This window comes from Siphateles boraxobius, unplaced genomic scaffold (assembly GCF_051911475.1).
Source record: "Siphateles boraxobius isolate OS27281-9 unplaced genomic scaffold, OSU_SipBor_1 46, whole genome shotgun sequence".
In the NCBI taxonomy this organism is placed as follows: Eukaryota; Metazoa; Chordata; class Actinopteri; order Cypriniformes; family Leuciscidae; genus Siphateles; species Siphateles boraxobius.
The window spans coordinates 20,872,001-20,893,982 of NW_027509097.1; positions in this window are offsets into that span (position 1 = coordinate 20,872,001).

Consider the following 21,982-nt stretch of genomic DNA (forward strand, 5'->3'; position numbering starts at 1 on the left):
GATTAGTTAGAAAGAAAGAAAGATTAGATAGAAAGAAAGAACGATAGATTAGTTAGAAAGAAAGAAAGATAGATATATTAGTTAGAAAGAAAGAGAGATTAGTTAGAAAGAAAGATAGATAGACTAGTTAGAAAGAAAGAAAGATTGGTTAGAAAGAAATAAAGATTACTTAGAAAGAAAGATGGATTTGTTAGAAAAAAAGAAAGATTAGTTAGAAAGAAAGATAGATAGATTATTTAGAAAGAAAGATGGATTAGTTAGAAAGAAAGAAAGAAAGAAAGATTAGTTAGAAAGAAAGAAAGATTAGTTAGAAAGAAAGAAAGATAGATTAGTTAGAAAGAAAGAAAGATATATTAGTTAGAAAGAAAGATAGATTAGTTAGCAAGAAAGAAAGATTAGTTAGAAAGAAAGAAATATTAGTTAGAAAAAAAGATTGATTTGTTAGAAAAAAAGAAAGATTCGTTAGGAAGAAAGAAAAAAAGATCAGTTAGAAAGAAAGATAGATAGATTAATTAGAAAGAAAGAAATATAGATTAGTTAGAAATATAGATTTGTTAGAAAGAAAGAAAGATAGATTAGTTAGAAAGAAAGATAGATTAGTTAGAAAGAAAGACAGATTAGTTAGAAAGAAAAAAAGATAGATATATTAGTTACAAAGAAAGAAAGATAGATTAGTTAGAAAGAAAGAAAGAAAAATTAGTTAGAAAAGAATGAAAGATAGATAGATTAGTTAGAAAGAAAGATAGATTAGTTAGAAAGAAAGAAAGATAGATTAGTTAGAAAGAAAGAAATATTGATTAGTTAGAAAGAAAAAAAGATAGATTAGTTAGGAAGAAAGAAAGATTAGTTAGAAACAAAGAAAGATAGATAGATTAGTTAGAAAGAAAGAAAGATTAGATAAAAAGATGGATTTAATAGAAAGAAAGATGGATTAGTTAGAAAGAAAGAAAGATAGATTAGTTAGAAAGAAAGATTAGTTAGTAAGAAAGAAAGATAGATAGATAACTTAGAAAGAAAGAAAGATAAATTAGTTAGAAAGAAAGAAAGATAGATTAGTTAGAAAGAAAGATAGATTAGTTAGAAATAAAGAAAGATAGATTAGTTAGAAAGAAAGAAACATTAGTTAGAAACAAAGAAAGATAGATTAGTTAGAAAGAAAGAAAGAAAGAAAAATTAGTTAGAAAGAAAGAAACACAGATTAGTTAGAAAGAAAGATAGATTAGTTAGAAAGAAAGAAAGATAGATTAGTTAGAAAGAAAGAAAGATAGATTAGTTAGAAAGAAAGATCGATTAGTTAGAAAGAAAGAAAGATTAGTTAGAAACAAAGAAAGATAGATAGATTAGTTAGAAAGAAAGAAAGATTAGTTAGAAAGAAAGATGGATTTTTTAGAAAGAAAGATGGATTAGTTAGAAAGAAAGATGGATTAATTAGAAAGAAAGAAAGATAGATTAGTTAGACAGAAAGAAAGAAAGAAAGATAGATTAGTTAGAAAGAAAAAAGATAGATAGATTAGTTAGAAAGAAAGAAAGATAGATTAGTTAGAAAGAAAGAAAGATAGATTAGTTAGAAAGAAAGAAATTTAGATTAGTTAGAAAGAAAGAAAGATAGATTAGTTAGAAAGAAAGATAGATTAGTTAGAAACAAAGAAAGATAGATAGATTAGTTAGAAAGAAAGAAAGAAAGAAAGAAAGAAAGAAAGAAAGAAAGAAAGAAAGAAAAGTAAAAAAGAAAAAAAGATTAGTTAGAACGAAAGATAGATTAGTTAGAAAGAAAGAAAGATGGATTAGTTAGAAATAAAGAAAGATAATTAGTTAGAAAGAAAGAAAGATTAGATAGAAAGAAAGAATGATAGATTAGTTAGAAAGAAAGAAAGATATATATATTAGTTAGAAAGAAAGAGAGATTAGTTAGAAAGAAAGATAGATAGACAAGTTAGAAAGAAAGAAAGATTGGTTAGAAAGAAATAAAGATTAGTTAGAAAGAAAGATGGATTTGTTAGAAAAAAAGAAAGATTAGTTAGAAAGAAAGATAGATAGATTATTTAGAAAGAAAGAAAGATGGATTAGTTAGAAAGAAAGATGGATTAGTTAGAAAGAAAGAAAGAAAGATTAGTTAGAAAGAAAGAAAGATTAGTTAGAAAGAAAGAAAGATAGATTAGTTAGAAAGAAAGAAAGATATATTAGTTAGGGAAGAAAGATAGATTAGTTAGAAAGAAAGAAAGATTAGTTAGAAAGAAAGAAATATTAGTTAGAAAGAAAGATAGATTAGTTAGAAAGAAAAAAAGATAGATAGATTACTTAGAAAGAAAGAAAGATAGATTAGTTAGAAAGAAAGAAAGATAGATTAGTTAGAAAGAAAGAAAGATAGATTAGTTAGAAAGAAAGATAGATTAGTTAGAAAGAAGAAAGATTAGTTAGAAACAAAGAAAGATAGATAGATTAGTTAGAAAGAAAGAAAGAAAGAAAGAAAGAAAGAAAGAAAGAAAGAAAGAAAAAAAGAAAGAAAGAAAGAAAGAAAGAAAGACAGAAAAGTTAGAAAGAAAAAAAGATTAGTTAGAACGAAAGATAGATTAGTTAGAAAGAAAGAAAGATGGATTAGTTAGAAATAAAGAAACATGATTAGTTAGAAAGAAAGAAAGATTAGATAGAAAGAAAGAACGATAGATTAGTTAGAAAGAAAGAAAGATAGATATATTAGTTAGAAAGAAAGAGAGATTAGTTAGAAAGAAAGATAGATAGACTAGTTAGAAAGAAAGAAAGATTGGTTAGAAAGAAATAAAGATTACTTAGAAAGAAAGATGGATTTGTTAGAAAAAAGAAAGATTAGTTAGAAAGAAAGATAGATAGATTATTTAGAAAGAAAGAAAGATGGATTAGTTAGAAAGAAAGATGGATTAGTTAGAAAGAAAGAAAGAAAGATTAGTTAGAAAGAAAGAAAGATTAGTTAGAAAGAAAGAAATATAGATTAGTTAGAAAGAAAGAAAGATATATTAGTTAGAAAGAAAGATAGATTAGTTAGAAAGAAAGAAAGATTAGTTAGAAAAAAAGAAATATTAGTTAGAAAGAACGATTGATTTGTTAGAAAAAAAGAAAGATTCGTTAAGAAGAAAGAAAAAAAGATTAGTTAGAAAGAAAGATAGATAGATTAATTAGAAAGAAAGAAATATAGATTAGTTAGAAAGATAGATTAGTTAGAAAGAAAGAAAGATAGATTAGTTAGAAAGAAAGATAGATTAGTTAGAAAGAAAGACAGATTAGTTAGAAAGAAAAAAAGATAGATAGATTAGTTAGAAAGAAAGAAAGATAGATTAGTTAGAAAGAAAGATAGATTAGTTAGAAAGAAAGAAAGATAGATTAGTTAGAAAGAAAGAAATATGGATTAGTTAGAAAGAAAAAAGATAGATTAGTTAGGAAGAAAGAAAGATTAGTTAGAAACAAAGAAAGATAGATAGATTAGTTAGAAAGAAAGAAAGATTAGATAGAAAGATGGATTTAATAGAAAGAAAGATGGATTAGTTAGAAAAAAAGAAAGATAGATTAGTTAGAAAGAAAGATTAGTTAGTAAGAAAGAAATATAGATAGATTACTTAGAAAGAAAGAAAGATAGATTAGTTAGAAAGAAAGAAAGATAGATTAGTTAGAAAGAAAGAAAGATAGATTAGTTAGAAATAAAGAAAGATAGAGTAGTTAGAAAGAAAGAAACATTAGTTAGAAAGAAAGAAAGATAGATAGATTAGTTAGAAAGAAAGAAAGAAAGAAAGAAAAATTAGTTAGAAAGAAAGAAAGACAGATTAGTTAGAAAGAAAGATAGATTAGTTAGAAAGAAAGAAAGATAGATTAGTTAGAAAGAAAGAAAGATAGATTAGTTAGAAAGAAAGAAAGATCGATTAGTTAGAAAGAAAGAAAGATTAGTTAGAAACAAAGAAAGATAGATAGATTAGTTAGAAAGAAAGAAAGATTAGTTAGAAAGAATGATGGATTTGTTAGAAAGAAAGATGGATTAGTTAGAAAGAAAGATGGATTAATTAGAAAGAAAGAAAGATAGATTAGTTAGAAAGAAACTAACTAAAGTCAGAGACTAAAGTCTCTGAAGACGTTGTTGATGAATGACTGGAAGACGGACGGACTGTTCGCCAGGCCAAACGGCATGACCAAGTACTCGTAGTGCCCTGTGTTGGTTGAGAAGGCCGTCTTCCACTCGTCCCCCTCCCTGATGCGGATGAGATTGTACGCACAACGTAGATCGAGCTTGGTGTAGTACTTGGCCGTACGGAGTAATTCCAAGGCGGCTGGTACCAACGGGAGCGGATAGCGGAACTTTACAGTGATGTCATTCAGGGCACGGTAGTCAATGAAGGGTCGGAGGCCTCCGTCCTTCTTCTGGACAAAGAAGAAACCGGCGGATGCCGGAGACGTGGAAGATCGAATGAAGCCCTTTGCAAGCTCCTCCTCAATGTATCTCCTCATAGCTTCGGACTCTGGTTGGGAGAGAGGAAAGATACGACCCTTGGGAGGTACGGATCCGGGTAGCAGATCGATGGCACAGTCACTGTCACGATGAGGTGGGAGCTGTGAGGCTCCTGCTTTCCTAAAGGCCTCTGTCAGATCGTGGTATTCGGAAGGGAGGTCGTTCAGGTTAGCCCTCTCCACGGGCACAGAGATGACTTGGATGGAAAAAGGAGCAACAGGAGCGAGGCACTTAGAGTGACAGTGTGCGCCCCAATGGACAATCTGGTTGGTTCTCCAATGGATCTGAGGATTGTGTTTACGGAGCCATGGCAGGCCTAGGATCACAGGGGTGCGTGGACCGTGGAAGAGATAGAACTGAATAACCTCGAAGTGGAGCGCCCCTGTCTGCAGCTGGAGCTCTTGGGTGAGATGGGAAATGTGACCGGAGCCTAATGGCCTTCCGTCGATGGCTTCGACTGCAAGTGAAGAAGGGCAACGGATTAGTGGAACGTTGTGTTGTCGGGCAAAATCTGCAGAAATAAAGTTCCCGGCGGCACCAGAGTCTACCAGAGCTCTGGTGGGAACCCGCTTGCCGTTCGTCAAGATCACAATGGGCACAAACACAGACGAGGTGGGGTGTAGTGCTTCGAGGTCTGGACTCACCGGTCGAGAAGCTGTGGAACGAGGTCTGGATGGACAGGAGATGCGGAGGTGACCAGCCTCGCCACAGTATAGACACAGGTGAAGCCGGACTCTTCAGTCTCTCTCCTCCGTGGGCAGATGGTAGGCGTTGATCTGCATAGGTTCGGGTTCATCAGCGCGAACGGGGGTCGCGGCCCGAGTGGCTTCAACAGTGCGATGAGCAGGGATGGCGCGGTGACTCGCTCTGCGAGATCGCATGAGATTGTCGATCTGGATCGTGAGATTTATGAACTGGTCGAGGTTCCTGCCCTCATCACGACAGGCTAATTCAGACTGCAGATCATGGTTCAGGCCTCTTCTGAAGATTACCTTGAGCGTGTCGTCATTCCAGGAAGTTTGTGCGGCCAGGGTGCGATGCGTGAGAGCATATTCGGCAGCGGTTTATTTTCCCTGCATGAGCTCCAGTAAGCGATCGCCCGCGCTCTTTCCCTCCCTGGAGTGCTCGAAGACCTCCCTGAGGCGTTGAAGAAACACTGGAAAGGACGGAAATGCTGAACCATCGACTCTCCATACGGCCGTCATCCATTCCAACGCCCTCCCCGTCAGTAACAAACACATGAAGGCAATCTTCCCTGCATCGTTCGAATACAGCGCTGGTTGTTGCTCGATGTACAGTGAGCATTGGAGAATAAAGCCCTTACATTTGTCGGGATCCCCGTCAAACTTTTCTGGGAGCGCTAGACGAGGAGTCGCGGTGGGCGGGGCCAGTGCGGGGCTGACAGCAGCGGCAACGGCTTGTGTGGGTGGTGGCACTGGTGACGAGGCTTGGAGACCTCGAACAGCTTTGACCAGCTCATCCATCAGTGAGGTGAGATGACTTAGCTGATGATGGTGGGCAGCGATTTGGTCAGCTTGGGCTGAATAGGCGGCAGACAAGGTTGACATTGCTGCTGGATCTGGTTGTGGCGAAGTTTTCTGTTGTGAATCACCAGACTCAGAGAGATCCATTTGCAGCGTAAAGTTTAATAACAGATTAGTCAGACAGGCAGGGGTCAAAGACAGCAAACACAGCACTGGAGACAAGGCTTAATCGAGGTCGAATTACCAGGCAGAAGATCAGGGCAGGCAGAAAACAGGCAGAGTCCGTGAACCAGGCAGTGGTAACGTGGGCAGGCAGCAGGCAAGGAGAAATCCAAGAAAAAAGGGGTCGATAAACAGTCAGGCAGTCACTGGGTAATAATGCTCGGTAGTGTTCACAAAAGCAAAACAAAACTTCGCACTGAGAGCTGTGCATGGTCCAGTTAAATAGCCCGGTAGATGGGCTGCAGCTGGGCATGGTGATCAGAGTCAGTGATGAGGCATATGGGAAATGTAGTGCGAGTATGAGAGTCAATATTCGGGTGAGGGCTCCCTCTGCTGGCCAGGGAGGGAGGTTGCGGAGTCCGGGATTGTGACAGATAGATTAGTTAGAAAGAAAGAAAGATTAGTTAGAAACATTAGAAAGAAAGAAAGATGGATTAGTTAGAAAAAAAGATGGATTCGTTAGAAAGAAAGAAAGATTAGTTAGAAAGAAAGAAAGATGGATTAGTTAGAAAGAAAGAAAGATTAGTTAGAAACAAAGAAAGATAGATAGATTAGTTAGAAAGAAAGAAAGATTAGTTAGAAAGAAAGAAAGATTAGTTAGAACGTCTCAGGTTACGTATGTAACCCTGGTTCCCTGAGAGGGAACGAGACGCTGCGTTGAGACGCGGTGGGAACGTCTCAGGTTACGTATGTAACCCTGGTTCCCTGAGAGGGAACGAGACGCTGCGTTGAGACGCGGTGGGAACGCTCTGCGTGATTGCGTCGTGAAGCACGTGTATAATCAGTCCAATGGAAGAGCGAGACGTCATAGGCGGTGACGTCATAGACCAGGAAGCTATAAAGCACACCAGAAAACAGACCGCGACAGCTTCTGAAAAAGCCTGAAGCAAGTCGATCAGGGCATGCAGGAAGTATGGCGGGAGAACGCAGCGTCTCGTTCCCTCTCAGGGAACCAGGGTTACATACGTAACCTGAGACGTTCCCTTTCAAGGGAACTCGAGCTGCGTTGAGACGCGGTGGGAACCCCATACCCACTACGCCATAAGACAAATGCCCGTTCTGTGTGAAGTCCTTGCGCACACTAGAAGCAAGCAACCTAGCCCCGGGAGTGGAGAGGTGTAGGTCATAAAATCTGACAAATGTATGAGGTGAGGACCAGCCTGCCGCATTACAAATATCCTGAAGGGAAACACCCGAAATTAAAGCCTAGAGGCAGCCATACTCCTAGTAGAATGGGCCTGAACAGCCACAGGTGAACGCTGTCCGGCCGCTTCATAAGCAAGTGAGATAGCCTCAACTACCCACTTGCTCATTATCTGTTTAGATGCAGGGCAACCTATCTTAGGTTACCCGAAGCAGACAAATAATTGTTCTGATAAACGCCACTGAGCAGCTCTGTGGACCTAAGCATCCAAAGCCCGGACAGGGCATAACAGATTTAAGATTTTCCTGATCTGGGGTATTAAAGGTGGAGGACAGAAGGCCTGGAGCACAAATGACCGCACATTTAGTAGGGACCTAGAAATACAACCCGATCTGGGGTGAAGAAATACTACCACCAACCAGGTGCAAATCCAAGTACGTGCAGGCCTCAGCCTCATGTACCACGGAGAAGACGAAATTAGGGATCTCTCCTCAGAGATAGCCCAGCAAAGAAACATTCATTACAGAAATCAAGTACTGTACCAAAAAGGGCAGAAACGAGATTCAGAAGGCGTTCTCTGCACCAGGCAGAGAACAGCATATTAGTCTTCTCGTGGAGGGAGCTCTAGACTGGAGTATGGTCTCCACGACCTCGGTCGAGAAACCTGAATCTATGAGCTGGGCCCCCTCAGAGGCCGAGCCCACAGTATCCACAACTCCAGAGCTCCCAGGTGCAAAGATATCGGGAAAAGCGTATAGGTGTAGTGGCAACCACACCTATTACATTACATCCAGTCCAAGCGGAGCTGGATGCTTTAGGGAGAAAAACAAGGGCAATGCATTGTACAAGCGATGCGAAAGGTCGACTTGTAGTTTGACCGAAGTTCTCCCTAAGAAGCTCCACCACCTCGGGGTGAAGTCTCCATTCCCCGGGCCACATCCCCTGCCTCAACAGGATATCTGCTCTGATATACGAGACCATCAGTGTGTTGTCCGGACCATTCGCCGACCAACCACTCATGATTGCCCCCGACTTGTGAGGGAAACATCCGTCGATAGCATTATGCGTCGACAAGAAGCCCCCAACACTGGGCCTGGGGCGAGGAACCAAGGTTCTTCCACATGACGAGGCACAAAGGCATAGCCGCGTGACCTTGATCATGCGAAAACGGATTTCCCCTCGGAGAAAACCCCTTGGTCCCGAGCCACCACTGCAGGGGTCTCATGTACAGAAGGCCAAAAGTAACTACGTTGGACGCAACTGCCATGAGCCCCAGCCAAAGACCGTTCACCGAGCGGCCACTCATGACCGCCCCCCATCCTGTGAGGGAAGCATCCGTCGATAGCGTGACGCGTCGACAAGAAGCACCCAGCACTGGGCCCTGGGCGAGGAACCAAGGTTTCTTCCACATGACCGAGGCACGAAGGCATAGCCGCGTGACCTTGATCATGCGAAAAACGGATTTCCCCTCGGAGAAAACCCCTTGGTCCCGAGCCACCACTGCAGGGGTCTCATGTACAGAAGGCCAAAAGTAACTACGTTAGACGCAACTACCATGAGCCCCAACAGTCTCAGAGACTGTTTGCAGTGAGTGACTGACCTAGTTTTACATTCTTTACGGCTGTGAGAATCGCAGAAATACGTGCAGGAGACAGACGTGCTTGCATTGTTGTCGAATCCCATAATACACCTAGAAAGTGGTCCTCAAGCTGGGAGGAGTACACTCTTTTTGGTGTTGAGCCGCAACCCCAACCTCCTTATGTGGGACAGAACGACATCTCGATGTTGAACTGCCAAAAGCTCGGACTGAGCTAAAAATCAACCAATCGTCGATATAATTTAATACGCGAATGCCCTGGAATCTCAGAGGAGCCAGAGCTGCATCCACGCATATTGTACAAGGTGTGGGGTGATAACCTAGGCCGAATGGAAGAACCCGATACTGGTATGCTTCGCCCCTGAAAGCAAACCTCAGGAACCTCCTGTGATGAGGATGGATAGATAAGTAAGCGTCCTTTAACTCTATTGTGACAAACCAGTCCTCGGACTGAATCTGTGACACAATCATATTTAGCGTAAGCATAATATGCTGTTTAATTGACGCAGGTCTAGAGTAGGACGCAACCCCTCATCCTCTTTCGGAACAATGAAGTAATGGCAGTAAAACCCTGACTGTCTGCCGGGAGGAGGAACCCCTTCTTCAGCTCCTTTTGCAGAAGTGTCAGTTCTTCCTGCTCCATAACCAAAGCCTGCTCGGGGTCCACCACAGTGGGGAGGACCCCTAGAAATCTGGGCGGACAAGAACCGAATTCTGAACCCTTTTCTATAGTGTGCAGGACCCACCGAGAAATATGTGGCAGTAGTTTCCACGCTGCCAGAAATTCTACTAGGGGAACCAGTCTCTCAAGACTGGCCTCTGGATTTGGTTGAACAGTCAGTACGGTGCCCTGAAGCGGCGAACCGGCAGGGAACAACCGAACTGACCGTTCTACGACCCTCCTCGGAGGATCGTATGGGGACGCTGACACCTCGGTGCCCTGAACGGCGAACCGGCAGGGAACAACCGAACTGGCAGCGCTGCGACCCTCCTCAGAGAGTCGCACCCCAGAGGGCGCCGAGGAGAAACGATTTCTCAAAACCGTCCCTGCCCCGGAGGAGCCCTCAGAAGCTTTATTAGAGATGACAGTCCTCAGATCTTGCCTCCCTTTAAATAACTTAGTTCCAATGACCCTCCTCGGAAGATCATTGGAGAAAGCAGGCACCTCGGCACCCTGAAACGGCTAACCAGCAGGGAAACCGAACTGACTGCTCTACGACCCCCCTCGGAGGATCGTTTGGGGACACTGACACCTTGGTGTCCTGAACGGCGAACCGGCAGGAAAACCGAACTGGCAGCGCTGCGACCCTCCTCAGAGAGTCGCACTCCAGAGGGCGCCGAGGAGAAACGATTTTCTCAAAAACCATCCCTACCCCGGAGGGGACCACCCTTTAGAAGCCTGATAGCCTCGGCATCAGGGCTTCCTATTGTCCAAGCTTTTTTAGAGATAAAATAGTCCTCAGATCTTGCATATCTCTAACTGGCTAGACTGCTACCGCCACCCAAGTCCCCTTTGATTGTGGAGGAGCCCAAATGGCGATGCTCGCTGTGCTGCGAGGAGCTTAGTAGACTGAGACTGCTCCGCCCAGCAGTCTCAGGAACATAGATTGGTGAGGAAGAAACCTCTGGAACGCCGCTGAACGGTTTATTCTTAGTTTCTTGAAAGCGGAGCATCCAGAAGAACAGACATAATTTTATCTTATTTTTCTTTACTTTTAAATCAGAAAAACGTATATATATATATATATATATATATATATATATATATATATATATATCAGTCCGTGGCGTCCAGCAGGAAAACAACCGAACTGGCCGTGTGCGACCCTCCTCAGAGAGTCGCCACCCAGAGGACGCAGAGGAGAAACGATTTCTCGAAACCGTCCCTCCCCAGTATAGTTTATCTGTTTTTGCACGACGCAATTCTCGAATAGCGTCAGTGCTGACAACCTCACATTCATCCATGTCTTTATAATTTACCCACCAGCGTTGCCTAAAATTTTATTTTTTTATTTAGATGGCTGGTGGGTAACGTCGGGGTTAAAAATTATGACGCCGACTCGGGAGAGAGAAAGCTAGCAAGCGTCTCTTTAACCCGAGGCACTGTCATACCATGATACTTAATACCCATAGCATTACTATAGTTAGACGTAGGGCATTAAACACATAAAATAGAAACCGACTTATTCCACGATCTTGACACCTCAGTGTGGTGTGGAGATAGGGAAAAACGGCAGTCCCCGACGAGGAGGCTGAGATACAGAGTTTTTCTGTTTTTAGATTTATTTAATCTAATAAACTCCTTATTTTCACTCTCATAAAGTTCAGCTGGCCAGAAAATATTTAACTAGCAACAACACTAGATAAACCTCCTTTTAAAGCTCCTCTTTATTCAACAGAGTTATGAGCTGACTTATTTATTCATTTATTGAAAACTCAAACATCTGCCTTTTCTTAATATCTTTATTTGTTTTGTTCTCTTTTTCTAAACAAAACACTAACGATACCAATTCCTCGGAACTGGAAATCGTCAGCACTGGATCTGGCAGGTGAAAGCTGAGATAGGGCAGAGCCCGTCCCAACCCCCGCTGTCAGATCCGTTTGCGAACCCCAAAATGCGAGTCGCCGCCGTGCATCGGCAACAGCGGGACCCGCGCGGGGAGCGCGAACCGAACCGTCCTCCTCGAAGAACGCCCGGCGGGAGCGGAGCGTCCTCACGGACAGTTTCTTGCAATGCTCACAGTCAGCCCCCTCGAGAACTGACTGTGGCATGCTCCACTCCCAAATAGTAACAAAAAGCTGATGTGTGTGTCCCCACCCGTGATATAACGTGGGCAGGGAACAACACAAAAGCTGCTTGCTCTCTTTTGCCATAATATATATATATTGCAACTTGACAGACAACAATAAATATGACAAGGACAGAATACACAGATCGCTTGCTGAAGGCAACAGAAGCTGTCGCGGTCTGTTTTCTGGTGTGCTTTATAGCTTCCTGGTCTATGACGTCACCGCCTATGACGTCTCGCTCTTCCATTGGACTGATTATACACGTGCTTCACGACGCAATCACGCAGAGCGTTCCCACCGCGTCTCAACGCAGCTCGAGTTCCCTTGAAAGGGAACGCTCTGCGTGATTGCGTCGTGTAGCACGTGTATAATCAGTCCAATGGAAGAACGAGACGTCACCGGCGGTGACGTCATAGACCAGGAAGCTATAAAGCACACCAGAAATCAGACCGCGACAGCTTCTGAAAAGGCCTGAAGCAAGTCGATCAGGGCATGCAGGAAGTATGGCAGGAGAACGCAGCGTCTCGTTCCCTCTCAGGGAACCAGGGTTACATACGTAACCTGAGACGTTCCCTTTCAAGGGAACTCGAGCTGCGTTGAGACGCGGTGGGAACCTCATGTCCACTACGCCATAATGAGAAATGCCCGTTCTGTGTGGAGTCCTTGCGCACACTAAGAAACAAGCAGCCTAGCCCCGGGAGTGGAGAGGTCTAGGTCGTAGAATCTGACAAATGTATGCGGTGAGGACCAGCCTGCCGCATTACAAACGTCCTGCAGGGAAACCCCTGAAATTAAAGCCTTAGAGGCAGCCATACTCCTGGTAGAATGGGCGCGGACAGCCATCGGTGAGAGCTGTCCGGCCGCTTCATAAGCAAGTGAGATAGCCTCAACTACCCACTTGCTCATTACCTGTCTAGATGCAGGGCAACCTTTCTTGGTTGAACCGAAGCAGACAAATAACTGCTCTGATCTACGCCACAGGGCAGCTCTGTGAACGTAGGCATCCAAAGCCCTAACAGGACATAACAGATTGAGACCTTCCTGATCTGGGGTAACGAAAGGTGGAGGGCAAAAAGCCTGCAGCACAATAGGGCCCGCCACATTAGTGGGGACCTTAGGAATGTAGCCCGGCCTAGGGTGTAAAAATGCTTTCACCATACCAGGTGCAAATTCCAAACATGAAGGAGCCACCGACAGGGCTTGCAGATCTCCAATTCTCTTGATAGAAGAAATAGCGAGAAGAAATAGAGTTTTTAGTGTAAGGAACTTCTCTGAAACCTCTTCAATAGGCTCGAAGGGAGCCAGGGCCAGACCCTCAAGTACAATGGCCAAATCCCAAGCCGGTGCTCTAGAGTGCAATGCAGGCCTAAGCCTCAGTGTACCACGGAGAAAACGAGTAATAAGAGGATCTCTCCCAAGAGAAGAAGCCCCCAAAGGGGAGCGATAAGCAGATATAGCCGCTACGTACACCTTTAAGGTGGAGGGAGATAATCCAGCAGAGAAACGGTCTTGAAGGAAATCGAGAACTGTACCAACCGGGCAGTTAGCAGGATTTAAAAAACGTTCTCCACACCATGTAGAGAACAATTTCCATTTCAATGAATATAGTTTTCTCGTGGAAGGAGCTCTGGATTGAAGGATGGTCTCAACGACCTCAGTCGAGAGACCGGATTCTAAGAGCTGGGCCCCCTCAGAGGCCAAGCCCACAGTTTCCACAACTCCAGGCGAGGGTGAAATATCGTGCCCCCTGCTTGAGATAACAAGTCCCCCCTGACAGGAATCTCCATGGGAGAGCCGTGCAGAAGGGACACTAGGTCCGAGAACCACACTCGGGTCGGCCAGTGCGGGGCTACTAATAATAGATGAGCCCCCTCCCGGCGAACCCTCTCCAGAACTCCCGGAAGCAATGATATCGGGGGGAATGCGTACAGGTGCAGCCTCGGCCACTCCTGTACCATAGCGTCCAGTCCGAGAGGAGCTGGATATGTGAGGGAGAACCAAAGCGGACAATGCGTTGTATCCTAAGATGCGAAAAGATCTATCTGAGCTTGACCATAGTTCTCCCATAGGAGCTCCACCACCTCGGGGTGAAGTCTCCACTCCCCGGGCCTCAGCCCCTGTCTTGACAGGATATCTGCTCCCACATTCAAATACCCTGGAATATAAACTGCCCTGAGTGACAGTAATTTTCCCTGGGCCCATAGGAGGATCTGATGAGGCAGTTTGCATAATAATAGGGACCTCAGACCCCCCTGATGGTTGATGTAAGAGACCACCGATGTGTTGTCTGTGCGGACGAGCACATGATGGCCTCTCAGGTCTGGCAGGAAGTATTTGAGAGCCTGAAATACCGCCATCATCTCTAGTCGGTTTATATGCCACGAAAGCTGATGGTCCTGCCAGACACCTGTCGCCGAGCGGCCACTCATGACCGCCCCCCAGCCTGTGAGGGAAGCATCCGTCGATAGCGTTACGCGTCGACAAGAAGCCCCCAATACTGGGCCTTGGGCGAGGAACCAAGGTTTCTTCCACATGACCAAGGCACGTAGGCATAGCCGCGTGACCTTGATCGTGCGAAACGGATTTCCCCTCGGAGAAAACCCCTTGGTCCTGAGCCACCACTGCAGGGGTCTCATGTGCAGAAGGCCAAAAGTAACTACGTTGGACGCAGCTGCCATGAGACCCACCAGTCTCTGGAACTGTTTCACAGTGAGTGACTGGCCTAGTTTTACCATATTTACGGCTGTGAGAATCGCAGAAATACGAGCTGGAGACAATCGTGCTTGCATAGTTGTCGAATCCCACATCACCCCTAAAAAAGTGGTCCTCTGGTCTGGGAGGAGCACACTCTTCTTGGTGTTTAGCCGCAACCCCAACCTTTTTAAGTGAGACAGAACGACATCTCGATGCCGAACTGCCAACTGCTCGGAACGAGCCAGGATCAACCAGTCGTCGATATAGTTTAATACGCGAATGCCCTGGAGTCTCAGAGGAGCCAGCGCTGCATCCACGCATTTCGTAAAGGTGCGGGGTGATAAACCTAGGCCGAATGGAAGGACCCGATATTGGTATGCTTCGCCCCCGAAAGCAAACCTCAGGAACTTCCTGTGATGAGGATGAATGGATACATGAAAGTAAGCGTCCTTCAAGTCTATTGTGACAAACCAGTCCTCGGACTGAATCTGTGATACAATCTGTTTGAGTGTAAGCATCTTGAACTTGAGTTTCTGAACTCTGCTGTTTAACTGATGCAGATCTAGAATAGGACGCAACCCCCCATCCTTCTTGGGAACGATGAAGTAACGGCTGTAAAACCCTGACTCTCTGCTGGGAGGAGAAACCCTTTCTATAGCCCCTTTTTGCAGAAGCGTCAGTACTTCTAGTTCCATGACCCGAGCCTGCCTTGGGTCCACCACTGTGGGAAGGACCCCTTGAAATCTGGGCGGACGAGAACCGAACTGAATTCTGTAACCCTTTTCTATTATATGCAGGACCCACAGAGAAATATTTGGCAGTAGTTTCCACGCTGCCAGAAATTCTACTAAGGGGACCAGTCTCTCGAGACTGGCCTCGGGATTCGGTTGTACGGACATTTCGGTGCCCTGAAGCGGCGAACCGGCAGGGAACAACCGAACTGACCGTTCTACGATCCTCCTCGGAGAATCGTATGGGGACGCTGACACCTCGGTGCCCTGAAGCGGCGAACCGGCAGGGAACAACCGATGTGGCAGCGCTGCGACTCTCCTCAGAGAATCGCCCCCCAGAGGGTGCCGAGGATGAACGATTTCTCGAAATCGTCCCTCCTCGGAGGGGACCACCCTCAGAAGCCTGACGCCTTGGGCGTCAGGACTTCTTCTTAGCCCAAGCCTTCTTAGAGATGACAGTCCTCAGATCTTGCCTACCCCTAGCTGGCCTGGACTGCGACCGCCACCCAGATTCCCCAGATTGTGGAGGAGCCCGAGTGGCGACGCTCTGTTTTTGATGCACTCTGTGCTGTGAGGAGCTTGTACTCGGATGAGACTGCTCGGATTTAATAATCATTTTTCGCCCAGCAGTCTCAGGGATATTGAAACGTCGAGGAAGAAACCTCTGGAACGCAGCCGATTGTTTTTTTCGTTTCTTGAAACCTATCGACGACACAGTTGATAGCGTCGCCGAACAAACTTGAAGGTGACAGTGGCGCGTCCAGAAGAACAGACCTATCTTTATCCTTTATATCAGACAGATTTAACCAAAGATGCCGCTCCGTGGCCACCAGGGCTGCCATAGAACGGCCCACTGATTTGGCCGTCTCCTTGGTGGCCCGGAGAGACAGGTCTGTTGCGCGACGCAATTCTCGAATTGCGTCAGCGCTGACTTCCTCACGTTCATCGATATCCTTCAGCAGATCAGCCTGGTATGCCTGCAGTATAGACATAGTGTGCAGACATGACGCAGCCTGACCTGCTGCCAAATAAGCTTTACCCACCAGCGAAGATGTAGATTTTAATGTCTTGGTGGGTAATGTCGGGGTTTTTAATGATGACGATGACTCGGGAGAGAGATAGCTCGCGAGCGTCTCTTCAGCCCGAGGCACCTTAACATAACCATAATCAGATGCACCCAAAACATTACTGTAACATGAAGTTTGTGGGTTAAAAACTCTGAATGACGCCGGTTTATTCCACGATCTCGAAACCTCATTGTGGAGATCGGGAAAAAACGGGAGTCCCCGACGTGGAGGCTGTGTTTTAGATGGTAAAAATCTTTCATCTAATAAACTTTTTCTAGTAACACTCAAAGAATCATCGGCTGGCCATTCAATATTTAATCTAGCTACAGCACGAGATAAAACCTCCATAAGCTCCTCATCATTATCGGAGGCATGAGCTGGCGAAAACTCAACATCCCCCATATCAACACTGACGACATCCAGATCCTCAGAACTGGATAGCCGCAACAATGGTGCCCCAACCTGGGAAGGAGAAGCCGCAGCGCGGGCTCCTTCCTGGGCAGAGGCACCGGATCCAGCAGGTAAGGGTTGAGAAAGGGCTGGGCCCGTCTCAAGCCCCGCTACTAGATCCATATGCGAACCCCAAGATGAAAGCCTTCGCTGTGCCTCGGCAGCAGCGGGACCCGCACCCCGGGGAGCGCGAACCGAACCGTCCTCCTCAAAGAACGCCCGGCGAGAGCGGAGCGTCCTCACGGACAGCTTCTCGCAATGCTCACAGTCAGCTCCCTCGAGAACTGACTGGGCATGCTCCACTCCCAAACAAGCAACACAAAGCTGATGTGTGTCCCCACCGTGATGAAACGAGGGCAAGGGACAACACAACGCTTGAATTCTTGTTTCGCCATAATATATATATATATATAGATAGATAATGTGCTTGTGACAGACAACAATAAATAGACAAGGACAGTATACAGAGAGCGCTTGCTGAAGGCAACAGAAGCTGTCGCGGTCTGATTTCTGGTGTGCTTTATAGCTTCCTGGTCTATGACGTCACCGCCGGTGACGTCTCGTTCTTCCATTGGACTGATTATACACGTGCTTCACGACGCAATCACGCAGAGCGTTCCCACCGCGTCTCAACACAGCTCGAGTTCCCTTGAAAGGGAAAGAAAGATTGATTTGTTAGAAAAAAAGAAAGATTAGCTAGAAAGAAAGAAAGATTAGTTAGAAAGAAAGAAAGATAGATAGATTAGTTAGAAAGAAAGAAATATAGATTAGGTAGAAGAAAGAAAGATAGATTAGTTAGAAAGAAAGATAGGTTAGTTAGACAGAAAGAAAGATAGATAGATTAGTTAGAAAGAAAGAAAGATTAGTTAGAAAGAAAGATGGATTTGTTAGAAAGAAAGATGGATTAGTTAGAGAGAAAGAAAGATAGATTAGTTAGAGAGAAAGAAAGATAGATTAGTTAGAAAGAAAGAAAGATTAGTTAGAAACAAATAAAAGATAGATAGATTAGTTAGAAAGAAAGAAAGATTAGTTAGAAAGAAAGAAAGATGGATTAGTTAGAAAGAAAGAAAGAAAGAAAGAAAGAAAGAAAGAAAGAAAGAAAGAAAGAAAGATGGATTAGTTAGAAAGAAATAAAGATTAGTTAGAAAGAAAGAAAGGGAAAGAAAGATAATTTAGTTAGAAAGAAAGATTAGTTAGAAAGAAAGGAAGATATATAAGTTAGAAAGAAAGAAAGAAAGAAAGAGAAAGAAAGATAGATTAGTTAGAAAGAAAGATAGATAGATTAGTTAGAAAGAAAGATTAGTTAGAAAGAAAGAAAGAGATTAGTTAGAAAGATAGATTAGTTAGAAAGAAAGAAAGATTAGTTAGAAAGAAAGAAATATTAGTTAGAAAGAAAGATAGATTAGTTAGAAAGAAAGAAAGATAGATTGGTTAGAAAGAAAGAAAGAAAGATTAGTTAGAAAGAAAGATAAATAGATTAGTTAGAAAGAAAGATAGATTAGTTAGAAAGAAAGAAAGATAGATTAGTTAGAAAGAAAGATGGATTTGTTATAAGAAAGAAAGATGGATTTGTTAGAAAAAAGAAAGATTAGTTAGAAAGAAAGAAAGAAAAAAAAGAAAGATAGATTAGTTAGAAAGAAAAAAGAAAGATAGATTAGTTAGAAAGAAAGATAGATTAAGAAGAAAGAAAGAAAGAAAGAAAGAAAGAAAGAAAGAAAGAAAGAAAGAAAGAAAGAAAGAAAGAAAGAAAGAAAGAAAAAGAAAGATAGCTTAGTTAGTAAGAAAGATTAGTTCGAAAGAAAGGAAGATAGATAAGTTAGAAAGCAAGAGAAAGAAAGATAGATTAGTCAGAAAGATAGATAGATTAGTTAGAAAGAAAGAGAGATAGATTAGTTAGAAAGAAAGATAAATTAGTTAGAAAGAAAGAAAGATTAGTTAGAAACAAAGAAAGATAGATAGATTAGTTAGAAAGAAATAAAGATTAGTTAGAAAGAAATAAAGATTAGTTAGAAAGAAATAAAGATTAGTTAGAAAGAAATAAAGATTAGTTAGAAAGAAATAAAGATTATTGGATGGATGGATGGATGGATGGATGGATAGATAAGTTCAATAGTACATATAGAATGGTTGTTTAATTGAATCTAGGGCTTCAGGGAGTTTAAAATTTGAGTTTTTGTGTTGTACACTACTGGGCTACCGTAGCCTTGGTTCAATTTAAACTGTTGCAATGAAAGTCAATGGGATTTTTATGGTTTTTAATATTAATTTTTAAGAAAACTGAAAGTCAAATCAGTCTTAAAAGATATAGCAACTCGAGTCAGAACAGTCTGAAGGTCTGACCCGAGTTTGGAGTTTGTAGAGTTAAAACTCTAGGAGGAGTTAGAGTCATAAAATTTTGGTTAAGAAAAAGAAGAAGAAGAATAATAAGTTTAAATACAATATCAGTAAGTTGGCTTTTCCAATCCAACTTAACTAGAAAAAAAGTTTGATGAGACAAACTTTAAGTTGGCTTGAGAAAGCCAGACCAGAGAGTTAGTTAGAAAGTTAGAAAGAAAGTTAGGATTAGTTAGAAAGAAAGATGGATTAGTTAGAAAGAAAGATGGATTAGTTAGAAACAAAGAAAGAAAGATTAGTTAGAAACAAAGAAAGATAGATAGATTAGTTAGAAAGAAAGAAAGATTAGTTAGAAACAAAGAAAGATTATTTAGGAAGATAGATTGATTTGTTAGAAAAAAAGAAAGATTAGTTAGAAAGAAAGAAAGAAAGATAGATAGATTAGTTAGAAAGAAAGATAGATTAGTTAGAAAGAAATAAAGATAGATTAGATAGAAAGAAAGAAAGATAGATAAATTAGTTAGAAAGAAAGATAGATAGATTAGTTAGAAAGAAAGATAGATGGATTAGTTTGAAAGAAAGAAAGATAGATTAGTTACAAAGAAAGAAAGATATATTAGTTACAAAGAAAGATAGATTAGTTAGAAAGAAAGAAAGATTAGTTAGAAAGAAAGAAAGATAGATAGATAGATTAGTTAGAAAGAAAGAAACATAGATTAGTTAGAAAGAAAGATAGATAGATTAGTTAGAAAGAAAGAGAGATAGATTAGTTAGAAAGAAAGATAGATTAGTTAGAAAGAAAGATAGATTAGTTAGAAAGAAAGAAAGATTAATTAGAAAGAAAGAAAGATTAGTTAGAAACAAAGAAAGATAGATAGATTAGTTAGAAAGAAAGAAAGATTAGTTAGAAAGAAAGATGGATTTGTTAGAAAGAAAGATGGATTAGTTAGAAAGAAAGAAAGGTAGATTAGTTAGAAAGAAAGAAAGATAGATTAGTTAGAAAGAAAGATGGATTAGTTAGAAAGAAAGAAAGATTAGTTAGAAAGAAAGAAAGATAGATTAGTTAGAAAGAAAGAAAGATAGATTAGTTAGAAAGAAAGATAGATTAGTTAGAAAGAAAGATTGATAGATTAGATAGAAAGAAAGATAGATAGATAGATTAGTTAGAAAGATAGATAGATAGATTACTTAGAAAGATAGGTAGATTAGTTAGAAAGAAAGATAGATAGATTATTTAGAAAGAAAGATAGATATATAAGTTACAAAGAAAGATGGATTTGTTAGAAAAAAAGAAAGATTAGTTAGAAAGAAAGATAGATAAATTAGTTAGAAAGAAAGAAAGATGGATTAGTTAGAAAGAAAGATGGATTAGTTAGAAAGAAAGAAAGAAAGATTAGTTAGAAAGAAAGAAAGATAGATAGATTAGTTAGAAAGAAAGAAAGATAGATTAGTAAGAAAGTAAGAAAGATAGATTAGTTAGAAAGAAAGATAGATTAGTTAGAAAGAGAGAAAGAAAGATAGATAGATTAGTTAGAAAGATAGATAGATTAGTTAGAAAGAAAAATAGATAGATTAGTTAGAAAGAAAGAAAGATAGATTAGTTAGAAAGAAAGAAAGAAAGATTAGATAGAAACAAAGAAAGATAGATAGATTAGTTAGAAAGAAAGAAAGATAGATAGATTAGTTAGAAACATAGAAAGATTAGTTAGAAAGAAAGAAAGATAGATAGATTAGTTAGATTAGTTAAAAAGAAAGAAAGATTTGTTAGAAAGAAATAAAGATTAGTTAGAAAGAAAGATGGATTTGTTAGAAAAAAGAAAGATTAGTTAGAAAGAAAGATAGATAGATTAGTTAGAAAGAAAGGTAGATTAGTTAAAAGAAAGAAAGAAAGAAAGAAAGAAAGAAAGAAAGAAAGAAAGAAAGAAAGATGGATTATTTAGAAAGAAATGTTAGTTAGAAATAAAGGAAGATAGATAAGTTAGAAAGAAAGAAAGAGAAAGAAAGATAGCTTAGTTAGAAAGAAAGATAGACAGATTAGTTAGAAAGAAAGATAGATAGATTAAGTAGAAAGAAAGAAAGAAAGAAAGAAAGAAAGAAAGATTAGTTAGAAAGAAAGAAAGAGATTAGTAAGAAAGATAGATTAGTTAGAAAGAAAGAAAGATATATTAGTTAGAACGAAAGATACATTAGTTAGAAAGAAAGAAAGATTGATAGATTAGTTAGAAACAAAGAAAGATAGATAGATTAGTTAGAAAGAAAGATAGATAGATTAGTTAGAAACAAAGAAAGATAGATAGATTAGTTAGAAAGAAATAAAGATTAGTTAGAAAGAAATAAAGATTAGTTGGAAAGAAAGATGGATTTGTTAGAAAAAAAAGAAATATTAGTTAGAAAGAAAGATAGTTAGATTAGTTAGAAAGAAAGATGGATTAGTTAGAAAGAAAGATGGATTTGTTAGAAAAAAGAAATATTAGTTAGAAAGAAAGATAGATAGATTAGTTAGAAAGAAAGATGGATTAGTTAGAAAGAAAGAAAGAAAGAAAGAAAGAAAGAAAGATGAATTAGTTAGAAAGAAAGATTAGTTAGAAAGAAAGAAAGAGAAAGAAAGATAGCTTAGTTAGAAAGAAAGATAGATTAAGTAGAAAGAAAGAAAGAAAGAAAGAAAGAAAGAAAGAAAGAAAGTAAGAAAGTAAGAAAGAAAGAAAGAAAGAAAGAAAGAAAAATTAGTTAGAAAGAAAGAAAGATAGATAGATTATTTAGAAAGAAAAAAGATTAGTTAGAAAGAAAGAAAGATTATTAGATAGATAGATAGATAGATAGATAGATAGATAGATAGATAGATAGATAGATAGATAGATAGATAGATAGATAGATAGATAGATAGATAAGTTCATTAGTACATATAGAATGGTTGTTTAATTGAATCTAGGGCTTCAGGGAGTTTAGATTTAGTGTTTTTGTGTTGTACACTACTGGGCCACCGTAGCCTTGGCTCAATTTG